Source organism: Stenella coeruleoalba (genome assembly GCF_951394435.1).
Source record: "Stenella coeruleoalba genome assembly, chromosome: 1".
In the NCBI taxonomy this organism is placed as follows: domain Eukaryota; kingdom Metazoa; phylum Chordata; class Mammalia; order Artiodactyla; family Delphinidae; genus Stenella; species Stenella coeruleoalba.
Window position 1 is genome coordinate 104,058,469 of NC_137169.1, and position 26,670 is coordinate 104,085,138.

A 26,670-nucleotide genomic window follows, 5' to 3' on the forward strand; every position below is an offset into this window, starting at 1 on the left:
GGTGATATCCCTCTTTACTTCATGATATGGGTAATTTGTGTTCTCATTTTTGCTAGAGGTTTATCAATTTTTTGTTCTTTTGAAGAACCAGACTTTGGTTTCATTGATTTTTTTAAATTGTTTTTATGTTTACAATTTTATGGATTTCTGCTCTATATTATTTTTTTCTTCTGCTTGCTTTGAGTGTACACTTCTAGTTTTTTCAGGTGAAAACTTAGTTTAATTTGAGGTCTTTCTTGTTTAGCTTTTAATGCTGTACGTTTTCCTATAAGCATTGCTTTATCTGTATCCCACAACTTTGTATATGATGGATTTTTAATTTCATTAAGTTCAACATTTAAAAATTTCTTTGAGACTTCTTTCTTGACCCATGGGTTGTTTATAAGTGTGTTGTTTGACTTTCAAGTGGTTGGAGATTTTTCTGTTGTCTTTTTGTATTAGTTTCTGGTTTAATTCTATTACTGTCAAAGAATACTTCCTTTAACTTCATTCTTTAAACTCTTTAAGATGTGTTTTATGACAGAATGGAAGTAGGCTAAGCATTGACCCTTAAATTGTGAGATTATGGTTTTTGAACAGGTGCAGAGGAAAAAAAAGGAGTTTCCAGTCATTCAAGCAGTGTGTAAGCAGCAAAGAAAGGGCAAGAATTATTTTGAAGGGTAGAGACTAACAAGTTTATCTAGAGCAAAAGACTCATGTAGAAGAGATACTGGTAGTATGTAATGAGACTAGAGAGATAAACTGAATCTAACTTATACAGAGACTTTAATAGCAGGTAAAGGCATTTAGATTTTATTTAGTGGGCAAAGAGGAAGTGATAAAAGTTTAAAACAGGCAAACTATATGATCAAAGCTGTAATTTAGAATGACTGCTATGCAAGCAGGAAGAGATTGAAGGCAGGGAGACTAGTTGGAAACTATCTATATTGAGAGGTAATAATTTAAGAGCATGAATCAAAGAGGAGGTAATCTATTTATGTAAACAAAACCCTCACTGATGGATTGGTTCAGCTAGAGTAGAGAGTACAATTCAAGAAATGGTGGGACCCCTAGGCATGAGATGAGGGCAGGTTCTCCAGAGCATACAGGAAAGATTTTAGCAATGTTTCTTTCTGAAAGTAAAACTCCATTTTTAGTCTTTTTGAGATAGAATGTGACTGAACATTCCCCCTTCTATTTCTGTTCTTTGGCTCCCCAAGCCCTATTGCTCCAGGGGCTCTGACCTTTCCTTAGTTGCCTGGCATCCAGGAAAGTTCTTAGCCATCAAATTTCAATCCAGGTGGCCTCCATAAATATATCAACAGAATTTATTTTCTTTAATTTTCTTTGTCCTTGCTTGAGAATTTGCTGATTGGGAGACTGTTTGGAGGCCAGTATGCCCAAAGATGGATAACCACATCTGCTAGCCATTTGGATTAATTATTACACCTGTGTCATAAAACCTGCATTAATAAAGAGGTGGCAAGGAAACTCATACTGCAGCCTAGACAGGACTCTCATTCCTTCCCAACATTCTGTCCCTATCAATGGCATTCTACCATCCTATTCTCCTGGCACATCACCTGAAGTGCTACAGCTTACTTCCTCCAGCACCCCCATGTCTAGTGTGTCTCTAAGTCCTATTTCTTTACCTGAAAAACCTCAGAGCCATCCTTTCCAATTCTTTCTAGTCTATATTCTAGTCTGAGTCTTCTCTAATCATATGACACCTAGAATATTACAAATTGTCCCTCTTGCCAGCTGCCAGCCCCTTCTGTCTGCCCTTTTATACAGTAGAAAGACTATTCCTTCTCAAACATTTTGATCAAGTTACACTCCAGTGCTTTGACTGGTAAGCATGAATCTCATCTTTGATCTATTGATAGGCTCTCAGAAATTTACATGGTTTTCTGTTGTCTTTTTCTTTTTAATCAAATACATATGCTTCATACGAGTCTTTAAAATTGTCCATCAACATCCCTTAGCATTCTTGTTCTTATTTATGACTGATCTTTAACCCACAATTACTTTCTGCCCCAGCCAAGGAAACCTGCTTGTTCTTTCATGTGCACAAGTGTCTGATTCTTGGCTGCATGCTGCTTCAAACCTTAATTACACACAGTACCCCTAAATACCCTCCCCCTTCCTTTCCACCAAGTTCCTCTGCAAAATGCTCTCCAGTGGTCATCCCTGACTCAGCCTTCATACACCAATGTGTGGGGTTCATATTAATGAGAGATCTACAGCATTATGGGGAACTGTTGAGAATCCAGTACCCAAAAGTCCAGAGTAGGTACTGGAAATGAAGAAGGGAAATAGCCTTTGGATCTTTAACCTAGGCTGAGGCTGATGAAAAAAAAGACCACCCTTCATAACGTATAAGTTCCTGGCAGAAGTTTTTTCCATGTTACAGAACCACATGACACATTTGGGGAAGTGAAGAAGAGAGCCAGACACTAGCCTAGGCAGTCAGATCTGGAAAATCAACTATGTCAATAAATGAGGAGATGCATATTACAGTCTCATATCCCTTGTGATATATCTACATCTATTTAAACATAGCTAGCTAGATAATTATAAATATTATCATATATGTATACAACATATATCATGCAATATACTTTAATATATGCATGTGTATATATATGAAATAGGAATATATATGAAATAGGAACCCTGGAGGAAGCAGAAAGAAAGAATACTGATGTGCCAAACAGCACTCCTGTCAAGTCCTTGCCCCTCCGAATGTATTTAAATTCTTAAATTAAAGCCATTAATATACAATTATAAAGAGTACTAGTGAAGCTTTTTTCCTTTTTGAGATCAGGAATAGATAACTTAAAAACAAAAGTGTTGTAGGGTGATACAGAGCCTCTTTAAATTTTCCTTTCTCTTTATTGTTTTCAGTAGAGTGTATCATTTAGATTAGATGAACCTAAGTAACAACATTCTTATGTAGGGCAGAGATGGAATCCTTTGTATTAGGAGAAAATATACAATTCTGGCTAATTCTGTTTCATACTGAGAAATTGTATCTTCCCTCTCGTCTCCTCCTCACATATAGTTTCTCCTTTTTTTCACTTTTACATCTCTGCCCTCTCTCTCCCTCATCCCTCTTCTTCATTCTATTTCTTTCCCTTCTTTCTAAAACACATTGCTCTTAAATGTAAAGGGAAAGAAAAGTCATTAATCACACTGCAGGATACAGTGCTTAGATGGCTGTAGTTGCTGAAGGAGGTCTGTTTAGCATCAGTCAACTTTTCATTTCCTTTCAGTGGGGATAGTGGGCTGTTCTGAGTCCCTGGGGCCAGCCATGAATGCAGGTATTGAGAGTTCAGGAGGAGACTATTAGAACCAAGTGCTGGAGATACAATAGCATTTAAATTAATCTACTACCTGGATTGGCGTCCTTCAACCCTCCTTTCATTTCTCTGGCTTAAAGATACAGATTTTACAGGGTAGGTATTGGTCAGGATTAACTCTGCATTGTCTGATAGACAACGATTCCTTCCAACATAATTTATTCTCCTCCTCAGTTGAAATTTGCCTGTCTGAATTATAAAAATTAAACTACACAGTTTCAAAGAGATTGAAACACATGACCAGTTTCTCCAACAGGACATTTGCTGAGTTCTGGAACAGCAGAGGAGGCTAGGGATGTGGGCTGCAAACGTTTAAAAATTAGAGTGAAATCTCTGTTGTCTTGGAGAACTTAGGAGATAAAGTTCCATCAAAGTGCAAGACTCAAAATTATTGCTATATTTTAAAACTGCATGGGGCAGGAGTCTCAAAGATATGTTTGAAATCTCTTCAGGGTAAAACTGAATCTCACATAGTATTTCAGGGCCCAAACTTGCCAGGCTGTCAATCAAAAACCAATATATAAGAAGCATAATACATTATGACCAAGGGGGTTTTGTTTAGTCCAAGGTTGTCTTAATAGTCAGAAAATTCAACTAATGTAATAACAGAATAAAGCAGGGGGAAGAACTTATCTCAGTAGGTGCAAAGCATTTGCTAAAACACAACTTATGTTTATGTTAGAAACTCTCAGCAAACTAGGAATAGAAGAGAATTTCAATTTGATAAAGACCATCTACAAAAACCCTACAGATAGCATACTCAATGTTGTGACATTGAAAATTTCCTCCTGAGGTCAAAAACAAAGCAAGTATATCTGTTCTCACTACTTTCATTCACTACTGTACTCCAGTGTAATAAGCAAAGAAAAAGAAATAAAAGGTATAAAGGTTGGAAAGCAAGAATCAAAACTGCTTTTATTCATAACTGATATTGTTTTGTATTTTTAAAAAATCGCCAAACCTATAATTTGAATCAGTGAGTTAATTTAGGAAGGCCATTACTAGTAACGTAATTCATAGAAGATAAATATGTAGAAATCAATTGTACTTCTAGATCCTAACATCAATTTGAAAATTATAAAGTACCATCTACAATAGCATCAAAAATAAATGCTGGGCACAAAGCTAACAAAAAACATTGCTGAGGTCCAAATAAATACAAAGATATCCCATGTTCATGGATTGAAAGACTCATGTTTTTAAGTTATCAATTCTCACCAAATTTGTCTATAACCAATATGTAATTAATTATTTGAAAAGATTAATAAAACCGATAACCCCATACAGGATTGATCAAGAAAAGAATAGTGAGATATCTTCATACCCAGAAAATGTAAGTTGCCTAAGCTTACATAAAAAAGAGATTTTAAAATAAGATTAAAAATGAACAGCCATATTTTGTTTACCTGAAATTAACTCAAACATAATGACACAAAAATGACTGGTGTTTACAAGAAGAGGAAATCCAAATGGCTGTTGTGGAAGGTTGTGTAATCTCACTGTTAATCAGGGAAATGCAAATTAAAACAATAATGAAATGCCACCTCTCAAGTGCTTCTGTAACTATCGATAAAAATGTGGGGAAATGCATAAGTCCTAAACATAACAAATGGGAATATAAATTTGCAAAGAAGTATGTCAGTGTGTAGTAGAGTGAAAATATGCATATCTATGGATCAGAACTTACACTATAATATTAGAGGAAACTCTTGCACTTGTACACCAGGAAGCATGTTTGAAATTATTCATTGCATCACTATTTATACTATCTGAATATTGGAAACAATCCAAATGTCAATCAATAGGAATTCATATAAGTAGTAGTATACTCAGGGTGACCCAACCTCCTGATTTGCCTTGGATGCTCCTAGGTTATGCCTGTTATATTGGTGTAATTATTAATTGACCCTATTTTAATTTTCAAAAGAGGCCTGCCTTGGATAATAAATTATGTAGTCACCCTAGGTATATCTATATAATGAAATACTGAATAGTTACTTAAATGAAATAAACATTTCATAATATTTGTTAACCTGGAGAAACCTGTGAAAAAAAGCATAATGTTGAGTGAAAAAAAAAATCAACTTGCAAATGGATATACACCCCTTCCATACCATTTATTTCCTTAGGTGTTATTTATTTATTTACTATTAGAGTATAGTTGATTTACAATGTTATGCTAGTTTCAGGTATACAGCAAAGTGATTTAGTTATGCATATACATATATTCTTTTTTTAGAATCTTTTCTCATATAGGTTATCAACGAATATTAAGTGGAGTTCCTAGTGCTATACAGTAGGTCCTCTGTTGGTTATCGATCTTATATATAGTAGTGTGTGTGTCTTCATCCCAAGCTTTTGATTTATCCCTCCCACCCATGTTTCCCCTTTGGTAACCGTAAGTTTGTTTTCTATATGTGTAAGTCTGTTTCTGTTTTGTAAATAAGTTCATTTGTTTCTTTTCTTTTTTGAAAATTAGATTCTACATGTGAGTGATATATGATATTTATCTTTCTCTTTCTGACTTACTTCACTTAGTATGATAATCTCTAGGTCCATCCATGTTGCTACAAATGGCATTATTTCATTCTTATGGCTAATATTCCATTGTATATATGTACCACATATTCTTTATCCATTCATCTGTCAGTGGACATTTAGGTTGCTTCCATGTCTTGACTGTTGTAAACAGTGCTGCAATGAACATAGGGGTGCATGTATTTTTTTGGAGTATGGTTTTCTCTGGATATAAGCTCAGGAATGGGATTGCTGTATCATATGGTAGCTCTGTTTTCAGTTTTTTAAGGAACCTCCATGCTGTTCTCCATAGTGGCTGTACCAATTTAAATTTGCAACAGCAGTGTAGGAGGGTTCCCTTTTCTCCACACCCTCTCCAGCATTTATTGTTTGTAGACTTTTTGATGATGCCCATTCTAACCAGTGTGAGGTGATACCTCATTAAAGTTTTGATTTGCATTTCTCTAATAGTGATGTGGAGCATCTTTTCATGTGCCTGTTGACCATCTGTATGTCTTCTTTGGAGAAATGCCTACTTAGATCTTCTGCCCATTTTTTTATTGGGTTGTTTGGTTTTTTGATGTTGAGCTGCATGAGCCGTTTGTGTATTTTGGAGATTAATCCCTTGTCAGTCGCATCGTTTGCAAATATTTTCTCCCATTCTGTGGGTTGTCTTTTCATTTTGTTTATGGTTTCCTTTGCTTTGTAAAAGCTTTTAAGTTTAATTAGGTCCCATTTGTTTATTTTTATTTTCATTACTCTAGGAGGTGGATCCAAAAAATATTGCTGCGTTTATGTCAAAGAGTGTTCTGCCTGTGTTTTCCTCTTAGAGTTTTATAGTATCCGGTCTTCCATTTAGGTCTTTAACCCATTTTGAGTTTATTTTTGTGTATGATTGTTAGAGAATGTTCTAATTTCATTCTTTTACATGTAGCTGTCCAGTTTTTGTAGCACCACTTATCAAAGAGACTTCTTTTCTCCATTGTATATTCTTGCCTCCTTTGTCATAGATTAATTGACCATAGGTGCATGGGTTTACTTCTGGGCTTTCTATGCTCTTCCATTGATCTATAAGTCTGTTTTTGTGCCAGTACCATACTGTTTTGATGACTGTAGCTTTATAGTATAATCTGAAGTCAGAAAGTCTGATTCCTCCAGCCTCGTTTTTCTTTCTCAGGATTGTTTTGGCTATTCAGGGTCTTTTGTGTTTCCATACAAATTTTAAGATTTTTTTTTTTGTTCTAGATCTGCAGAAAATGACATTGGTAATTTGATAGGGATTACATTGAATCTATAGATTACCTTGGGTAGTATATTCATTTAACAATATTGATTCTTCCAATCCAAGAACGTGGTATATTTTTCCATCTGTTTGTGTCATCTTTCATCAGTGATTTCTTTCATCAGTGTCTTATAGTTTTCAAAGTACATATATTTTGCCTCCTTAGGTAAGATTATTCCTTGGTATTTTATTCTTTTTGATACAGTGGTAAATGGGATTGTTTCCTTGATTTCTCTTTCTGATCTTTTGTTGTTAGTGTATAGGAGCGCTAGAGATTTCTGTGTATTAATTTTGTACCCTGCAGCTTTACCAAATTCATTGATTAGCTCTAGTAGTTTTCTGGTAGCCTCTTTAGGATTTTCTATGTATGGTATCATGTCATTTGTAAACAGTGACAGTTTTACTTTTATTTTCCAATTTGTATTCCTTTCATTTCTTTTTCTCCTCTGATTGCCATGGCTAGGACCTCCAAAGCTATGTGGAATAAAAGTGGTGACAATAGACATCCTTGTCTTGTTCCTGATCTTAGAGGAAATACTTTAAGCTTTCCACCATTCAGCATGATGTTAGCTGTGGGTTTGTTATATATGGCCTTTATTATCTTGAGGTAATTTCCCTCTATTCCCACTTTTGGAGAGCTTTTATCATAAATGGGTGTTGAATTTTGTCAGTAGCTTTTTCTGCATCTATTGAGATGATCATATGGTTTTCATTATTCTGTTTGTTAATGTGGTGTATCATACTGATTGATTTGCAGATATTGAAGAATCCTTGCATCCCTGGGATAAATCCCACTTGATCATGGTGTATGATCCTTTTAATGTTTTGTTGGATTTGGTTTGCTAGTAGTTTGTTGAGGATTTTTGCGTCCATGTCATCAGTGAGGTAGGCCTGTAATTTTCTTTTTTTGTGGTATCTTTGTCTGGTTTTGGTATCAGGGTGATGGTGGCCTCATAGAATGCATTTGGGAGTGTTCCTTCCTCTGCAATATTTTGAAAGAGTTTGAGAAGGATAAGTATTAACTCTTCTCTAAATGTTTGATTGAATTCCCCTGTGAAGCCATCTGAATGGACTTTTCTTTGTTGAAAGTTTTTTTAATCACTTTCAATTTCAGTATTTGTGATTGATCTATTCATACTTTCCACTTCTTCCTGGTTCAGTCTTGGAAGGTTGTATCTTTCTAAGAATTTGTCCATTTCTTGTAGGCTGTCCATTTTATTGGCATACAGTTGTTTGTAGTAGTCTCTTATGATCCTTTGTATTTCTGTGGTGTCCGTTGTAACCTCTTTTTCATTTCTAGTTTTATTGATTTGACATCTCTCCCTTTTTTTCTTGATGAATCTGGCTAAAGTTTTATCAATTTTGTTTATCTTCTCAAAGAACTAGCTTTTAGTTTCATTGATATTTGCTATTGTTTTCTTCATCTCTGTTTATTTGTGCTCTGATCTTTATGATTTCTTTCCTTCTACTAACTTTGGGTTTTGTTTGTTTCACTTTCTCTAGTGGCTTTAGGTGTAAAGTTAGGTTGTTTACTTGAGACTTTTCTTGTTTCCTGAGGTAAGATTGTATTGCTATAAACTTCCCTGTTAAAACTGCTTTTGCTGTGCTATAGAGATTTTGGACTGTTGTGATTTCATTGTCATTTTTCTCTAGGTATTTTTTTATTTCCTCTTTGATTTCTTCAGTGATCCATTGACTGTTTACTAACATGTTGTTTAGCCTCCATCTGTTTGTGTTTTTTACTTTTTTTTTCCTGTAATTGATTTCTGTTTCCATAATGTTGTGGTTGGAAAGGATCCTTGATATTATTTTAATTTTATTAAATTTACCGAGGGTTGGTTTGTGGCCCAAGATGTGATCTGTCCTAGAGAATGTTCTATGTGCACTTGAGAAAAAAGTGTATTCAGCTGATTTCAGATGGAATGTTCTATAAATATCAACTAAGTTCATCTGCTCTAATGTGTCATTTAAGGCCTTTGTTTCTGTTTTGGTTTTCTGTCTTGATCTGTCTATTGATGAATGTGGGGTATTCAAGTCCCCCACTATTATTGTGTTACTGTTGATTTCTCTTTTTATGGTTGTTAGCATTTGCCTTATGTATTGAGGTGCTGCTATTGGATGCATATATATTTACAGTTGTTATATCTTCTTCTTGGATTGATCATTTGATCATTTTATAGTATCCTTCTTTGTCTCTTGTAACAGTCTTTATTTTAAAGTCTATTTTGTCTGATACGAGAATTGCTACTCCAGCTTTCTTTTGATTTCCATTTGCATGGAATACCTTTTTCCATCCCCTCACTTTCAGTCTGTATGTGTCCCTAGATCTGAAGTGGGTTTCTTGTAGACAGCATTTATGCGGGTCTTGTTTTTGTATCCATTCAGCCAGTCTGTGTCTTTAGGTTGGTGCATTTAATCCATTTACATTTAAGGTAATTATTGAGGACTTCTTTGGTGGTCCAGTGGTTAAGACTCTGTGTTCCCAGTGCAGGTGGCATGGGTTTGATCCCTGGTTGGGGAAGATCCTGCATGCCCTGTGGCCTGGCCAAAAAAAAAAAAACGAGAGAGAGAGAGAGGAAAAAATGGTAATTATCAATATGAATGTTCTTACTGCCATTTTGTTAGTTGTTTTGGATTTGTTTTTGAGGGTCTTTTTTCTTCCCTTCCTCTTTTGTTCTCTTCTCTTGTGATTTGATGTCTGTCTTTTGTGATGTGTTTGCTTTTTCTTTTTTGTGTGTGTATCTATTGTAGATTTTTGGTTTGTGGTTCCCATGAGGTTTTGATTTAGCAGTCTATATATGTACAAGATCTTTTTGTTGTTGTTGTTTGTTTTTTGCAGTACACGGGCCTCTCACTGTTATGGCCTCTCCCGTTGCGGAGCATAGGCTCTGGATGCGCAGGCTCAGCGGCCATGGCTCACGGGCCCAGCTGCTCCGTGGCATGTGGGATCCTCCCAGACCGGGGCACGAGCCCATGTCCCCTGCATCGGCAGGCGGACTCTCAACCACTGCGCCACCAGGGAAGCCCCTACAAGATCGTTTTAAGTTGCTGATCTGTTGATTTCAAATTTATTTCCAATATTCTGCATTTGTACTTTCCCCTTCTCATGAATTTTTTTTGACATCATACTTTTGTGTGGATGATTTCCTACCTTTACTCCCTGTTTGCCTTTACTGGTGAGCATCCCCATTCATAATTTTCTTCATTCTAATTGTGGCCTCTTCTTTTCTGCCTAGAGAAGTTCCTTTAGAATTCATTGTAATGCTATTTGTTGGTGCTGAATTTTCTTAGCTTTTGCTTGTCTGTAAAGCTTTGATTTCTCTGTCAAATCTGAAGGTGAGCCTTGCTGGGTAGAGTATTCTTGGTTGCAGGGTTTTCCCTTTCGTCAGTTTAAATATCTCATGCCACTTCCTTCTGGCCTCCAGAGTTTCTGCTCAGAAATCAGCTGATAGCCTTATGGGAGTTCCCTTGTATGTTATTTGTTGCTTTTCTCTTGTTTCTTTTTTTTCTTTGTCTTTAATGTTTTCAGTTTGGATCATATGTGTCTCGGCGTGTTCCTCCTTGGGTTTATGTTATATGGGACTCTCTGAGCTTCATGGAGTTGAGTGACTGTTTCGTTTCTCATGTTAGGGAAGTTTTTGGCTATAATCTCTTCAAATATTTTCTCAGGCCCTTTCCCTCTCTCTTCTCCTTCTGACACCCGTATAATGATAATGTTGGTATGTTTAGTTTTGTTCCAGAGGTCTCTGAGTCTGTCCCCATTTCCTTTCATTCATTTTTCTTTGTTCTGTTCTGTGGCAGTGATTTCCACCACTCTGTCTTCAAGCTCACTTATTTGTTCTTCTGCCTCATTTATTCTGCTATTGATTCCTTCTAGTGTATTTTTCATTCCAGTTATTATATTGTTCATCTTTGTTTGCTCTTTAAATCTTCTGTCTCTTTTTAAAACATTTCTTGTGATTACTCAGTCTGTGCCTCCATTCATTTTCCAAGATCTTGGATCATCTTTACTATCATTATTCTAAGTTATTTTTCAGGTAGGTTGCCTATCTCCTCTTCATTTAGTTGTTCTTGTGGGTTTTATCTTGTTCCTTCATCTGAAACATATTTATTTGCTGTCTCAGTTTGTCTAAGTTTCTGTGTTTGTGGAATCCTATCTGCTGGGTAGAGAATTGTAGCTCCTTTTGCTTCTGGTGTCTGCCCTCTGGTGGGTGAAGTTGGTCCTGAGGCTTGTGGAGGCTTCTTGGTAGGAGGGACTGATACCTCCTACTGGCGGGTGAAGCTGGGTCTTGTCCCTGTGGTGGGCAGGGCTATGTTAAGGGGTGCGTTTATCGGTGCCTGTGAGCTCAGTGTGGCTTTAGGTACCCTGTCTGCTGATGGGTGGATCTGTGTTCCTGTCCTGCTGATTGTTTCGGCTCAGGTGTTCCAGCACTGCAGCCTGTAACCTGTTGAGTAGGTACAGATTTTGATGACAAAATGGCAACCTCTAGGAGAGCTCACACCAATCAATATTCTCTGGGCCTCTGCCACCAGTCTCCTTGCCCTCTCAGTGAGCCACAGTTGACTCCCACCATCCCAGGAGACCCTTTATGACTCGTAGGTAGGTCCAGCCCTGGCTCCTATGGAGTTACTGCTTTGTGCTGGGTCCCAGTGTATGTGAGACCTTGTGTGTGCCCTCCAAGATGGAGACTCTGTTTCCCCCAGTCCTGTGGGGCTCCTGCACTGAAGCCCCACTGGCCTTCAAAGTCAAGTGCTTTCAGGATTTCCCTTCCTGATGTTAGACCCTTAGTCTGGGGAGCCTGATATGGGGCTCAGGACTCTCACTCTTGTGGAAGAATCTCTGCAATAGAATTATTTTCCAGTTTATGATTCACCTACCCGTTGGGTGTGGGATTTGATTATGTCATGAAAGAGCCCCTCCTGCCATCTTTTTGTTGCCTCTTCTTTGTCTTCGAATGTAAAATACCTTTTTTGATAGGTTCTAGTCTTTTTTGTTGATGGTTGTTTAGCAGTTAGTTTTTTTTTTCTTGCTCATGACTGGCCTTCGTGATTTTGGTGTTTTTGTGACAGGAGGTGAGCTCAAGTCCTACTCTGCCCTCTTTTCTGGGATCGAGGGGCTACTTTTTAGTTTGGATGTTTTCTGCCTCTTTCCTCAGCATGTGCTGGCCGTTATCCCCTTGATGTAGGGTGTGCAGATACAGTGGCTCTTTCATGCTCCTGGGACAGCAAGGGCAAGGCCTAGTGTCTGCTTGTGGATTTCCAAAAACATCTCAAGTGGCCAGCATGAGTACCTTATTTCCTTCACCACAAAAATCAAAAGTGCTGTGGGCCAAAGACGCCTGGGTGGCAGGCAGCAAGCACTCGGGGCCGTCCCTGAGGAAAACGTGCTCAGGCAGCTGCTGGACAGGCCCCAGGAGCCACCACCAGCTGGGTCATTTTGCCAAGGGGCGATGTCCACTTGGGAATGTGCCCCACCTTGGGTGCCAAAATTATTACCAAACCAAAATGGGGTCCACTTGCTCACATACAGTAAAGCCAAGCTACTGACCCCGGGTCATGGTGATGGAAAGTGCAGTGTTTCTTGCAGTGCACCAGATTAGGAGTCTCAACATACTCCCATTTACGTAAAATTTACAACAAAAAGCAATACTATATATACATAGATACATATGCATTACACATATATGATATATGTGTTTATGTATATACATACCTGTGTGATTACAATTTTATTTTTTAAACATCTGAGATAAAAATTTCCAAAGGATAGCTTTTGTTAAATCTGGCATTTGCTATATTATTGTTTGTAATTTTAAAAAATATTTTTAAAATAGTTTTTAACTGTTGGTAGTCCCATCCATTTTTGGTGCTTTAGAAAATGTTTTTGCTATGGGAAGGAGATTGGGCTGAGTGAACTTTAAGGTATTTTTGAATTTTTTTATTCCACAAATATAACAGACTTTCTTCATTAGAAGATGAATCGTTGTCGCTTTGAGATCATACCATAGCCTGAATTTGAACAAGCCTATGCACTTAGAAAGAAAGAGCTAGATGTGTTGGTCTCAGATAGGTCTTAAACTTTGAAAATATTTGTTTAACCATTTTCTGTTACCCAGTATACAACAAAAGCAGCCTTCTGTATTTGGCTAGATCTGAGAACACTCTTTGGTGTCTGGTCTGGCCTGACCAATTGATAAAAGGAGGAGGCAGTTTTTACTGCAGTGAAAGTTCCATGTTATTACTCATCTGTTTGATATGATCTGTTTGTGTCTGGGGAGCTCACAGGCGGAGTCATGAGCCTTCTCATAGATCACAGATCTGAGAATGGCTTTGTGATGAGCCTGTTTGTTGCTAAGACAGATGGGGCTGTATTTTAAAATAAGATGGTTAACAGCTGCACTCTGAACTTGTTTCTTCTTGCTTATTGAGTTACTTCTTTTGATGGAATTTGGAAAAAGTTGAGGCTCTCTGAGCACAGGGAATACCTTGCCCTAGTCATGAGCAAGAGAAAAAATGTCTAGTGTGCCTCCTGTCTGGGGTTATCAGGCCTGAGTGACGAAACACTGATGTGAACCTGGGTCCAGGTGAACTTCTAAGACCTGCACATAGCCCTGGTGAAGCAAGAAATCTGGACCAGTGCCCCAGGCCTTTTTCTTCTCAAAGGCCTAAGCTCTTTCCTCTAGTGTAAAGCTTAGTATGACAAAAATTCCAGAATTGAAGATAAATTATAATTTATAATTCATAAATTATATCACCTCTCTACAGATCCAGAGCCCAACATCTCCCATAATATAAATCAAAGGAAGTTTTATCATCTCACTCAAAACAAAAATACAACAAAATAAAAACACAGAGACATTTTATAATAGAATTTTAGTTTATTATTCAATAAAATGAAGATCATAGGAGTATTTGGACTAAGACCTTGGGTTGAATCCTGGTTGTAACACTTGCTAGCTTTAAATCCAAGGGAAAGGCCTTAAACTGATTTCCTTTTCTATAAAATGGGTTTAAATGTGCTAACATTTATAATTATCCCCTGAATCATCTTACCCCGAATCACTCTAGCAATTTCATTGTACCTGAATCAGTGTCCTCGATGTACCATGTGTACCTCATTCATGTTTGCTTTCCTAAAGGTTTTTTTTTTATGTGTATATTTTGATCCCCAAGCAGAGAGGCAACTCCATGGGATGGAGTACATATCCTCATTTTCCTTATTTCATTTCTTCACCTCCATCATCTATAGTGTATATTTGCTTTGCACTGAATACTCAGTACATCAGGAGAGTTCTAACCTCAGGCAGTACTTCCATGGCAGAGATAAAATGCCTCAGTATCTCCATTTTCGGAGCATCTTGTTTGCTATGACTCCTTTATTCCATCCAGGTACATATTATGCTGCCTTTTTAAAGAAAATATTTAAAAAATAGGAAGTGGAAATAGAGTGGTGGAAGCAAGTAATTTTAAAATAATGATGGAGAAAGAGAGAGAAAGGTGTTGGGGTGGGGAACAGACCAATACTGAAATGTGTCTGCCAAGCAGAATCTGGCCCGAAAAAATTTTCAGAAAATGTACAAGTACTTTATTTAGGTGTGTTAGGTATTTATGTATTTTCACATGAAAGCCTCCAGTGTAGAACATAGTTTTTTAATGGAAAAGCTGCTAGTCAGGCCTGAAATATTGATTTATAGGACATTAATGACATACACTAAAAATTGATGATTTGCTTTTTGACGAGAAATCCTTAAAGCATTTCACTGTAAATAAAAGAGACTTGGGATATGATATGTTTTAATGGTAATCTAAACCAATTTTTCTGATCATTTATTGGTTCATTCTTTTAACCAGCTTCCTCTACTTCTAAATATGCATACAAACAAAAATAACATGGGCAATGCATATGGGATCCTAATTTAAAGGCTGGAGGTGGATGATGGATACAAGGTAGCTAATGGCAACAGACAAGTGTGTTATATTGGAATGACCACCGGACTTCCCTTCAGGAGACACAGATATGCCCCCTATTCTGTCATTGACTGGCTTGCTGGCTGTCAAATCTACCATGTATGTCTCACATATAATACATAGGGAAATCAATACATAGGGAAATACATTGTTTTATTAGGCATTTTTATAGCATCCAGTTGTACTCTGTATTTCCCTCCCACATGTTCACATTCTTCTTGTTCACTTGTGAATAAAGTAACTATAGTTGAGTGACTTGTCCAAGTTGAGGTAAGCCAAGGGATAAGTCCATTTCTGGAATTGTTGGAAGACCTTGGTTCTAGTCCTGATTTTACCACTTACCATCTGGTAGGCTTTAGGTATCTGAATTCATCTTTGTGAGCCTTAGCTTTTATATCTATAATATTACTATTATTAACAGAATAATAATGCATGACAGGTTGTAGATAGAATTGAGTTTATCAATTACCAAATGAGCACTGACTGCAACGATTAAAGAAGACATACATAATTAATTCTGACACAAGGAAGATGGTAAAAATGCTATAAAACCATGTACTGTAGGATTATAAGAGTGTAAATAAAGAGATATGACTTCCTGCTGAGGTACTTGGGAAGGAATTCATGGAAGAGATGGGATTTCCATTGGGTCTTAAAAGTGCTCTGGTGGCAAGCAATGAATAGTGAATGGGTAAAGAAGGATCCAACAGAAGGAATAGTATCTTGTAGAATGACACAACTCGTGAAAACGTAGGTTTAATTTAATATGACTTCCTGCTGAGGTACTTGGGAAGGAATTCATGGAAGAGATGGGATCTCCATTGGGTCTTAAAAGTGCTCTGGTGGCAAGCAATGAATAGTGAATGGGTAAAGAAGGATCCAACAGAAGGAATAGTATCTTGTAGAATGACACAACTCGTGAAAACGTAGGTTTAATTTAGAGAATTGCAAGTATATGATCAGCCCCTTAAGAATTGGCACTATGTGTGTATCGTGTTCATTGTATATCTCTGGGACCTAGCACAATATCTGACATAGTGATGGCTGAAGTTTACTTATAATTTGACAGTCACTTTACCTGTTTTGTTTTATAAACCTCATAACAATAATGTAAGGCAGAATTTTATTCTCCCCCATTATAGACAGGAAAACTGAAGCTTAGATCAATTAACTAACCCAATGTTGTGTAACCAGTAAGAGATAGAGCAGGGATTGTAATTTGGGCTTTTAACCTTTACACTCTACTGCCTCCTCAGGTAGTAGAGGAAGCTGTCCTTGCTTGCATTAATGCAAAAATGATATGTCTATGTATAGAATAAATGGGAAAGTGTTTTTGGAATATAACTAGAATGGGAAGCAAGCTGTGTAGGACTTTAAAATCTGCCTGCATAGAGCTAAAACCACTCTGAGGAAGAAACACTTCAGCACCGGATTGTAAGTGGACTTATAATGTCCTCTTTTTACTTCTTTCTTTTAAAAAAGGCTAGTATAGAGCCATGAGACTTTCATCAGGACTGTGACACTTTACAAGTTATGTGACCTTGAGGAGACAACCTCTCTGGGCCTCAGTTTCCTCACTGGTGAAAATTAGGTGACTGGACTTAGTTATTTGAGGTCCCTTTCAGCTTTCTCATCCTGTGACTTTATGTTAGGACTTTATTCAGTTTCTGCCATGTGACCTGTCTACCCTTGAGGTAGTCCTGGCTGCATAATCCTTGGAGTTGCCTAATCTACCTTTCTGCCCTCTACCTGCCCAAATCTTCAAGTTTCAATATCAGATGTGAATAAGACTGAATTTTCTCACCTTTTTTCGATATACATAAAATATCTTAGAAAATGAATACCCACCAATATGGGAATGTATGTATATGCATATTATGGAATATTATGGAGCAGTTTATAATAATAAACTGGATATATGTATATATATGGGTTTTTAGGAACAAGAATCTGTTTTTTTCTTTATAAATTTCTGTACGGTTTGACTTCCTACCATAAGCATTATTTCCTTTGTAATTAAAATAATGTGGAAAGGAAATAATCACCTTAACTCCCAAGAAAATTTGCTTTCATACCCTCTCCACAAAATACTGACCACTCTTCATCTTCCTCCTCTGATATTATGCCTCTTCCCCTCTCCTCACACAGTCTCTGCGTCCATATATTCTTCATCAGCTAAGCAGATTTTCATAGCGGTTTACTTAATATTAGCAAAACACAATGCTCCTTCTCCACACATTTTTCCAAATAGCACACTTTTATTGTGCTGTCGAATGTGCTTTTTCAAAAAACCCTCCTAGAGCCTGACTACCACTCCCTGTCCCCACGGAGAGCCCTCGTCAGTAGTGAACTCCCACTCCAGGAGAGCAATTTATGACATTTTATGTTGCTGGCAAGGTACCACTGGGATCATGTGTGTGTTCATATGTTTCAAAAGAAAATGTCTCTTTAACGTTTTTAGAAGAATGTTAAACTATCCGTTTTAATGTTTGACCCACAGAGAAAATCTGGGAATGTTATTGCTAATCCAAATCAAATCCTTTTGTGGCTCATAGAACAAAGGAGAGGGGGAAACATAACAAAAGAAAAGCAGCCCATCATATTTTTTTCAGTACCATTTTATATGTTAAAATCTTCAAGGAAATTAGGAGCAATTTGTTTATCAGAGTGTTAGGATGTCAAAGCTAGATGTGAACTTAGAAACCATTCAATCCAACCCTTAAATTTTACACACAAACTGAAGCCCAGAGAAGTGAGATTATTTGTACAAGATCACACAGCAAGGTGGTAATAGAGTTGGAATTTCACCTCGCAGTATAGAGGTGCAAATATGCAGAGCTCTTGATGCAGGTAGACCTGACTTGGGGTCTTGGATCCTCCGCTTAGTAATTGTGTGACATTTTGATTCTTCATCTGTAAAAGGGGGAATATATTAACATCCACCTCATGGAGTTGTTGGAAAGATTAAATGAAATAGTGCATATGCAAGGCTTAGTACAATCCTTGGGGCACAGGAAGTGCTCATAAAACGTTAGGCTTAGTATCCATTCAGATGTTCTGTCCACTGTGTGTATTTTCTTTGCATTTCATCAATTACCTCTATTTCCAGAGCATTTTATCTTGTTCTTACATTCATGCGGCAAAACAAGGCCATCCAAAATCATCCTCTTACATCACTGTTCTTGTCTTCCCATGTTTTTCATGGCCCAGATGTTCTCAGACTTCATCTGATTACATCCTAATGTAAAGCTGCCAAGTCACTTCTGTCTTAGAAAAAATAAATATAGCAGAGTCTTTGGAGCCTAGGCCATGATAGCAGGCTGTCTAGATAGTTTTCTTATCCAAATTATCTCTGAGCTGACACTTTTTAGCCTAGAAATGACTGTGCAAGGAAGGAAGTTTATAATTGTGTAGAACTTTGCTCTCCAGTGTGGTAGCCACTACCCATATGTGATTAAATTAATTAAAATCAAATAATATTAAAAATTAAGTTTCTCAGTCATACGAGTCACATTTCAAGTGCTCAATAGCTACACGTAGCTAATGGCTGTTATATTGAACAGTGCAGATTACAGAACATGTCCATCATTACAGAAAGTTGTATTGACCGTACAGTTATAGAACATAATTCTTAAATAAATGAATGATTGGAGGAAATGTAGTTACTAACTAGAGCCTGTAGATAAGGGTCACTATGATAGTATAGAACAAGTCTTAAAGGTGACCTTAGAGGTGCAAAATGATTAAGACCAAATCCATGTGACAGGAAAAGTATGATAAGCTTTGAAATCCAATATAAGGGACAATGAAAGGAATGATGGCTATCAGAAGATAGTGGGCATCAAACTCCTCAGAGCTTCAGTTGCTTCTTGGCCACATGAAGGTGTTTTCTGTAGTCTCTTCCTTGCCCAATATTCTAGGATTGTAATCTTCAAGGGGTATTCTTAGTAGAAGACAAAGACTGCCAAAAAATAGAGGGTCTTGAGATGACCATCCTAGAAAACTGAAATGTCAGCATAGGAATTTCCTTTTGGGTGTGAGGGGGAGGGCTGGGAAGTGTTCTCTTGGGTGTATTCTAAGAGCAGCCTGGAAGAGGGCTCAGTAAGCACTTTGGTATGCATACATTCAAAGCAGCAAATTCTTTTCTAAAATGATCTTAATAATTTTCTTTCTCTTGGAAAAGGCTGAGATGGTGGAAAGATAGAAAGCAGACTAATCCCCTTCTACAAATCCAGATGGGAGCCAGTTGGATGTCAGTCAGCTCAGGTCTCCTTCACTGGTGTGGGATCCCTATTGTAACAAATTCCTTCTCCACTCAGCAGAGTATACAATCCAGGTTTTCATTACAGAGCTGCCTCAGAACTACAAACTCAGCATTGTCCATTGCTGATAATAGTTCATCCCTATTAGTCCATGACTGTAGTCTCTCCATCCTTAATTTGTGGAGTGACAGAATGCACTAAGCAACTGAACTAAACTCACTGTGCCTGCTGTTAAGTGTAAAACTGCAAATAGTATGAGATATTTTCCTACCTGAAAGCTAACAAGTCAGCCTGCATACTTATACAAACACACACACACACACACACACACACACACACATATTTCCAGAAACACCAAATCTGTGAATCAGGGAACTAACCTTTTATTTGCTCAAAGAACATCTTGCATCAGTTTCCCATGCCACAGTGTGTCACATGGTGATGTATTGAGAGTCACATGTACTTGCATGTGCAGCAGGGTATGCACCACAGAAGAGGAACACAGAAATTATGAAACTTGGAGCTTATACTGGAGCTTCTACTACACATGACCCTCCTCCCCTCCAGAGAGAGACAGAGAGAGAAATTTGCTCTAAGCTCTAGAATATAAACAGATCTCCCCAAGGGAGAGGAAAGGAGGTCTCCACCTTCCCTTCACCACCCTGAGATGAAAATAACTGGCCCTAGGTAAGAAAAGACTTTAAATCCCTCTAAAACAATACATACTTGCCAACTTCCAAGGGTTGTTTGGCATGCAATAATTCTTTAACCCATGTTTCCAGAAATGTCTTTTCAGTAGTAAGCCCTGACCATGCAGAAAGATGAAAATAATTTATGGAGAATTATTTTCTTTACAATTAAAAAATGGTATGTTTAATACAGGAATCCATGCTCCTTGTTAAAAAAAAATCGAATAGTACAGAAGTATGTGGAACAAAAAATTAAAATTTTCTTTTTCACCCCCTCCATCCCCATTCCTCTCCTAGAGATAGCAATTATTAATAAATATTTGTTTATTATTTCAGAACTTTTTATTAACCATTGCATATATGTGGGTTTCTCATACACAAATGGAATCATATTAAATACATTTTTCTACAACTTGATTTTTGTAACCAAATGTTAGAATTTAGAATCTATGCCAGTTCATTTCATCTATCCCAATCTTTTCATTACTACTCAGTAATGCAGTGTGTATATATCATATATTTATAATGTATTATAAGTGTATAATTATATAATAAAATTTATATAAATTTATATTTATAATACAATTTATAAATATATATTTAACCATCCCCCTATTGATTAACATTTAGATTTAGATTATTTCCAACTTGGCATTATTACAAACAATGCTGGCAGGGAACTTTCTTATATGTATAACCTTATGTGTGAATATATATGCTTGTAAATATTTTCTATAGGACTAATTTCTAATAGTGGGATTTCTGGGTTCAGTGATAAGGAAATTCAACATATTCTGCTAAATTGGCCCCTTAAAAGGGCAATAGACGGAGGGAAAGATTCTGGGAAGATGGCTGAGGAAGCACCAGAAATCTGTCTCCACACCTAGACAATTGTACTGCCAGAATTTGTCTAATGTAACTATTTTGGAACTCTGAAGCCTATTGAAGGTTCCTAGTTTCCAGGGGAAGACTTGGACAGTAAATTGCAGTTAATTTCCATCAGTTTCAGCTCTTACCTCAGAAGAGGCTACCCATTCTGCCCACTCCCACCCTCCATCAGCCTCATGGCAGGCAGCTGTGTATGTGTACCTGTAGCAACTTGCAGGAACCAGGTTAGGTAATAAGGACCCTGTTATCCAAATACTGAAGATCTGTGTTCTGACTGCTGATTGCTGCTTCTGATCATAAAGGTGCACACACAGAGACAGACAACTATTTTGCACCCCCCCACCAATTGTTACAGGCCCCTCCCTCGTCAGCTGAAGTTACTTACAGAGAATTTAAAGGGCTGGTACCTTTCTTCTGCCCTTCATTTTTTTTTTTTTTTTTTGGTAGCCTGACTAATATTAAAGACTAGGATATTCAAAAGCAACTGCATACACAGGAAAAATTAGAAAGTCACTGAACATGCTTAGGGAACGGTACAGGCTCAGAAGAGGCCTGGGAAAACTTACGTTTACATTTCAGGCTGGTCATCAGCATGGAGATAGTCTATAACAAACAATCATTTATAAATGATTAAATGAAAAAAAAACCAACCAGCAAACCATGGGAATGGAAAGAATCTGATTTCCAGAATTGCCATGTCGTTAGATTCAAATGTACAGTTTTCAACAAAAATTACAAGGCATACAAAAGAAACAGAAGAGTATGTCCCATTCAAAAGGAAAAAATAAAACAACAGAAATTGTTCCAGAGAAAGATCAGATGGAGGACCTAGTAGATAAAAGACTTAAAAATAACTGTCTTAAAGAACTCAAAGAACTAAAAGAAGACATCGGAAAAAGTCAGCAAAATGCTGTATGGACAGAATGGAAATATCCATAAAGAATATAAAACCTAAAAAGAAACCAGAAAGAAATTCTAAATCTAAAAAGTAAAATAATTGAAATGAAAAATTCCCTAGAGAGATTCCAAGGTAGATTTGAGCAGGCAGAAGAAAGAATCAGTGAACTTGAAGATAGGATAATTGAAATGATCAAGCCTGGGGAATAAAAAGAAAACAGAATGAAGAAAAGTGAACAGAGCCTAAGGAAATTGTAGGATACCATCAACTGAATCAACATTTACACTGGGGAAGTTACAAGAGGAGAAGAGAAAAAGAGGCAGAGAGATTATTTGAAGAAATAATGGCCAAAATTTTCCCAAGTTTGATGAAAAACGTGAGTATAAATATCCAACAATCTCAATGAACTCCAAAGAGGATGCATTCTAAGATACCCAGACCAGGACACATTATAATCAAACTGTCAATATCCAAAGACAAAGAGAATCTTGAAAGCAGCAAAAGAGAAGTGACTCCTAACATACAAGGGACCCTCAATAAGATTACCAACAAATTTCTCATCGGAAACTTTGGTAGCTAGAAGGCAGCAGGCCAATATATTCAAAGAGCTAAAAGGGAAAAAACAAACCAACAACTGTAAATCAGAAGTTATATATATGGCAAAACAGTCCTTCAAAAGTAAGGGACAAATTAAGATATTCCCAGATAAATAAAAGATAAGATAGTTCATTACCATTAGACTTGCCCTTCAAATAATGCTAAACAGAGTCCTGCAGGTTGAAGCGAAAGAACACTAGACAGTAACTCAAAGCCATATGAAGAAATAAAGATTTCAGTAAAGATAAATACATAGGTAATTATAAAAGCTAGTATTACTGTAAAAATAGTTGTAAATCCACATTCTGTTTTCAATATGATTTAAGAGACTAATACATTAAAAAGTATTAGTCTAAAAGCCACTATTGTAATTTTGTTTAGTAACTCCACATTTTGTTACTACATGATTTGAGAGATTTAATGTGTTATAAAAAATGATTAAGCTTAGGTTTTTGGACACACAATGTATAAAGATGTTTTGTTACATCAATAACTGGAAGGGGTGAGGACAGAGTTTTACAGGAGCAGAGTTTATTTTTTAATTTAAGTGTAGTTGACTTACAATGTTGCGTTAGTTTCAGCTATACAGCAAAGTGATTCAGTTACATACATTTATTCTGCTACAGAAAATTTTTCATTATAGGTTAATACAAGATATTGAATGTAGTTCCCTGTGCTATACAGTAGGTCCCTGTTGTTAATCTATTTTACACATAGCAGTGTATCTGTTATTCCCAAACTCCTAATTTATCCCTCCCCACCACCAACTTTCCCTTTGGTAACCATAAATTTGTTTTCTATCCCTGTGAGTCTATTTCTGTTTTGTAAATAAGTTCATTTGTATCATTTTTTTACATTCCACATATAAGTGATGTCCTGTGATATTTGTCTTTCTCTGTCTGACTTATTTTACTTAGTATGATAATCTCTAGGTCCATCTATGCTGCTGCAAGTGGCATTATTTCATTCTTTTTTCTGGCTGAGTTAATATTCCATTGTGTGTGTGTGTGTGTGTGTGTGTGTGTGTGTATATGTATATACACACACACACACACACACACACACACACCACATCTTCTTTATCCATTCATCTGTTGATGGACATTTAGGTTGTTTCCATGTCTTGGCGATTTGTAAATAGTGCTGCTATGAACATTGGGGCTGCATGTATCTTTTTGAATTATAGTTTTCTTTGGATATATGCCCAGGAGTGGGAATGCTGGATCATATGGTAACTCCATTTTTAGGTTTTTCAGGAGCCTCCATACTGTTTTCCATAGTTCTGCATCAAATTACATTCCCACCAACAATGTAGGAGGGTTCCCTTTTCTCCACACCCTCTCCAGCATTTATTATTGTATTTGTAGACTTTGATGATGGCCATTCTGACTGGTATGAGGTAATACCTCATTATAGTTTTGATTTGCATTTCTCTAATAATTAGCAATATTGAGCATCTTTTCATGTGTCTGCTGGCCATCTATATGCCTTCTTTGGAGAAATGTTTATTTAGATCTTCTGCCCATTTTTTGATTGGGTTGTTTGGGTTTTTTTGATATTGAGCTGTATGAGCTGTTTGTATATTTTGGAAATTAATCCGTTGTCGTTTGCATCATTTGCAAATAGTTTCTCCCGTTCCATAGGTTTTCTTTTCATTATGTTTATGGTTTCTTTGGCCATGCAAAAGTTCTTAAGTTTAATTATGTCCCATGTGTTGATTTTTGCTTTTATTTCCATTACTCTAGCAGACGGATCAAAAAAAAAATTGCTGTTATGTTGAATTAGAGTGGCAAGAGTGGGCATCCTTGTCTCGTTCCTGATCTTAGAAGGAATGCTTTGAGCTTTTCACCATTCAGTATGATGTTAGCTGTGTGTTTGTCATATATGGCCTTTATTATGTTGAGGTGTGTTCTCTCTATGCCCACTTTCTGGAGAGTTTTTATCATAAATGATGTTGGATTTTATCAAAAGCTTTTTCTGGACCTATTGAGATGATCATATGGTTTTTATTCTTCAACTTGTTAATGTGGTGTATCACATTGATTGATTTGTAGATATTGAAAAAAATCCTTGCATTTCTGGGATAAATCCCACTTGAGCATAGTGTATGATCATTTTAATGTATTGTTGGATTCAGTTTGCTAGTATTTTGTTGAGTATCATGGTGTCTGTGTTTATCAGTGATATTGGCCTGTAACTGTCTTTTTTTTGTATCTTTGTCTAGTTTTCTTATCCCGGTGATGGTAGCCTCATAGAATGAGCTTGGGGGTGTTCCTTCCTCTGCAATTTTTTGAAAGAGTTTCAGAAGGATAGCTGTTATCTCTTCTCTAAATATTTGGTAGAATTCGCCTGTGAAGCCATCTGGTCCTGGACTTTTGTTTGTTGGGAATTTTTAAATTACAGGCTCAATTTCAGTACGGGTAATTGGTCTGTTCGTATTTTCCATTTCTTCCTGGTTCAGTCTTGGGTGATTGTACCTTTCTTAATATTTGTACATTTCTTCTAGGTTGTCTGTTTTATTGGTGTACATTTGCTCACAGTAGTCTCTTATGATCCTTTGTATTTCTGTGGTGTTTGTTGTAACTTCTCCTTTTTCATTTCTAACGTTACTTATTTCGGCCCTTTACTTTTTGTCTTGATGAGTCTGGCTAAAAGGTTTATTAATTTTGTTTATCTTTTCAAAGAACCAGCTTTTAGTTTCATTGATCTTTTCTATTGTTTTCTTCATGTCCATTTCATTTATTTCTGCTCTCATCTTTATGATTTATTTTCTTCTACTAACTTTGGGTTTCGTTTGTTCTTCTTTCTCTAGTTACTTTAGGTATGACGTTAGGTTTTTTTTTGTTTTTTGGGGGTTTTTTGCGGTACGCGGGCCTCTCACTGTTGTGGCCTCTCCCATTGCGGAGCACAGGCTCTGGACGTGCAGGCTCAGCGGCCATGGCTCACAGGACCAGCTGCCCCGCGGCATGTGGGATCTTCCCAGACCAGGGCATGAACCCGTGTCTCCTGCATTGGCAGGCAGACTCTCAACCACTGGGCCACCAGGGAAGCCCAAGGTTAGGTTTTTATTTGAGATTTCTCTTATTTCCTGAGGTAAGGTTTATTGCTATAAACTACCTTCTTAGAACAGCTTTTGTTATGTCCCAAAAATTTTGGAGCGTTGTGTTTTCATTTTCTTTTGTGTCTAGGTATTTTTTGATTTCCTCTTTGATTTCTTCAGTGATCCATTGGTTGTTTAGTAACATTTAGCCTCCATGTGTTTGTGTTTTTTAGAGTTTTTTTGTTTGTTTTGTTTTGTTTTTTTTTTTTTTGATTTCTAATCTCATAGCATTTTGGGCAGAAAAGATGCTTGATACAATTTCAATTTTCTTAAATTTACTGAGGCTTGATTTGTGGCCCAAGATGTGATCTATCCTGGAGAATGTTCCATGTGCACTTGAGAAGAAAGTGTATTCTGCTGCTTTTGGATGGAATGCCCTGTAAATATCAATTAAGTCCATCTGGTCCAATGTGTCATTTAAAGCCTTGGTTTCCTTATTACTTTTCTGTCTGGATGATCTGTCCATTGGTGAAAGTGGGTTGTTAAAGTCCCCCGCTATTATTCTGTTACTGTCGATTTCCCCTTTTATGGTTGTTAGCATTTGCCTTATGTATTGAAGTGCTCCTATTGTGTGCATATATATTTACAAATGTTATATCTTCTTCTTGGATTGATCCTTTTGATCATTTTGTAGTATCCTTCTTTGTCTCTTGTAACAGTCTTTATTTTAAAGTCTCTTTTTTTAATAAATTTATTTATTTATTTTTGGCTGCATTGGGTCTTTGTTGCTGTGCGTAAGCTTTCTCTCATTGTGGTGAGTGGAGGCTACTCTTTGTTGCAGTGCACGGACTTTTCATTGTGGTGGCTTGTCCTGTTGCAGAGCATGGGCTCTAGGTGCGTGGGCTTCGGTAGTTGTGGCATGTGGGCTCACTAGTTGTGGCTTGTGGGCTGTAGAGCACAGACTCAGTAGTTGTGGCACACAGGCTTAGTTGCTCCATGGCATGTGGGATCTTCCTGACCAGGGCTCGAACCCATGTCCTCTGCATTGGCAGATGGATTCTTAACCACTGTGCCACCAGGGAAGCCCTAAAGTCTCTTTTATCTGATGTGGGTATTGCTACTCCAGCTTTCTTTTGATTTCAATTTGCATGGAATACCTTTTTCCATCCCCTCACTTTCATTCTGTAT

At 37.0% G+C, this 26,670-nt stretch overlaps 1 long non-coding RNA gene across 2 annotated transcripts in view; it reads left to right on the forward strand.

Annotated features, from left to right (window-relative positions):
• LOC307197920 overlaps positions 1-26,670 on the forward strand; it is a 165,334-nt gene that overhangs the window by 48,026 nt on the left and 90,638 nt on the right. The gene's annotated exons all lie outside the window — the stretch shown is intronic.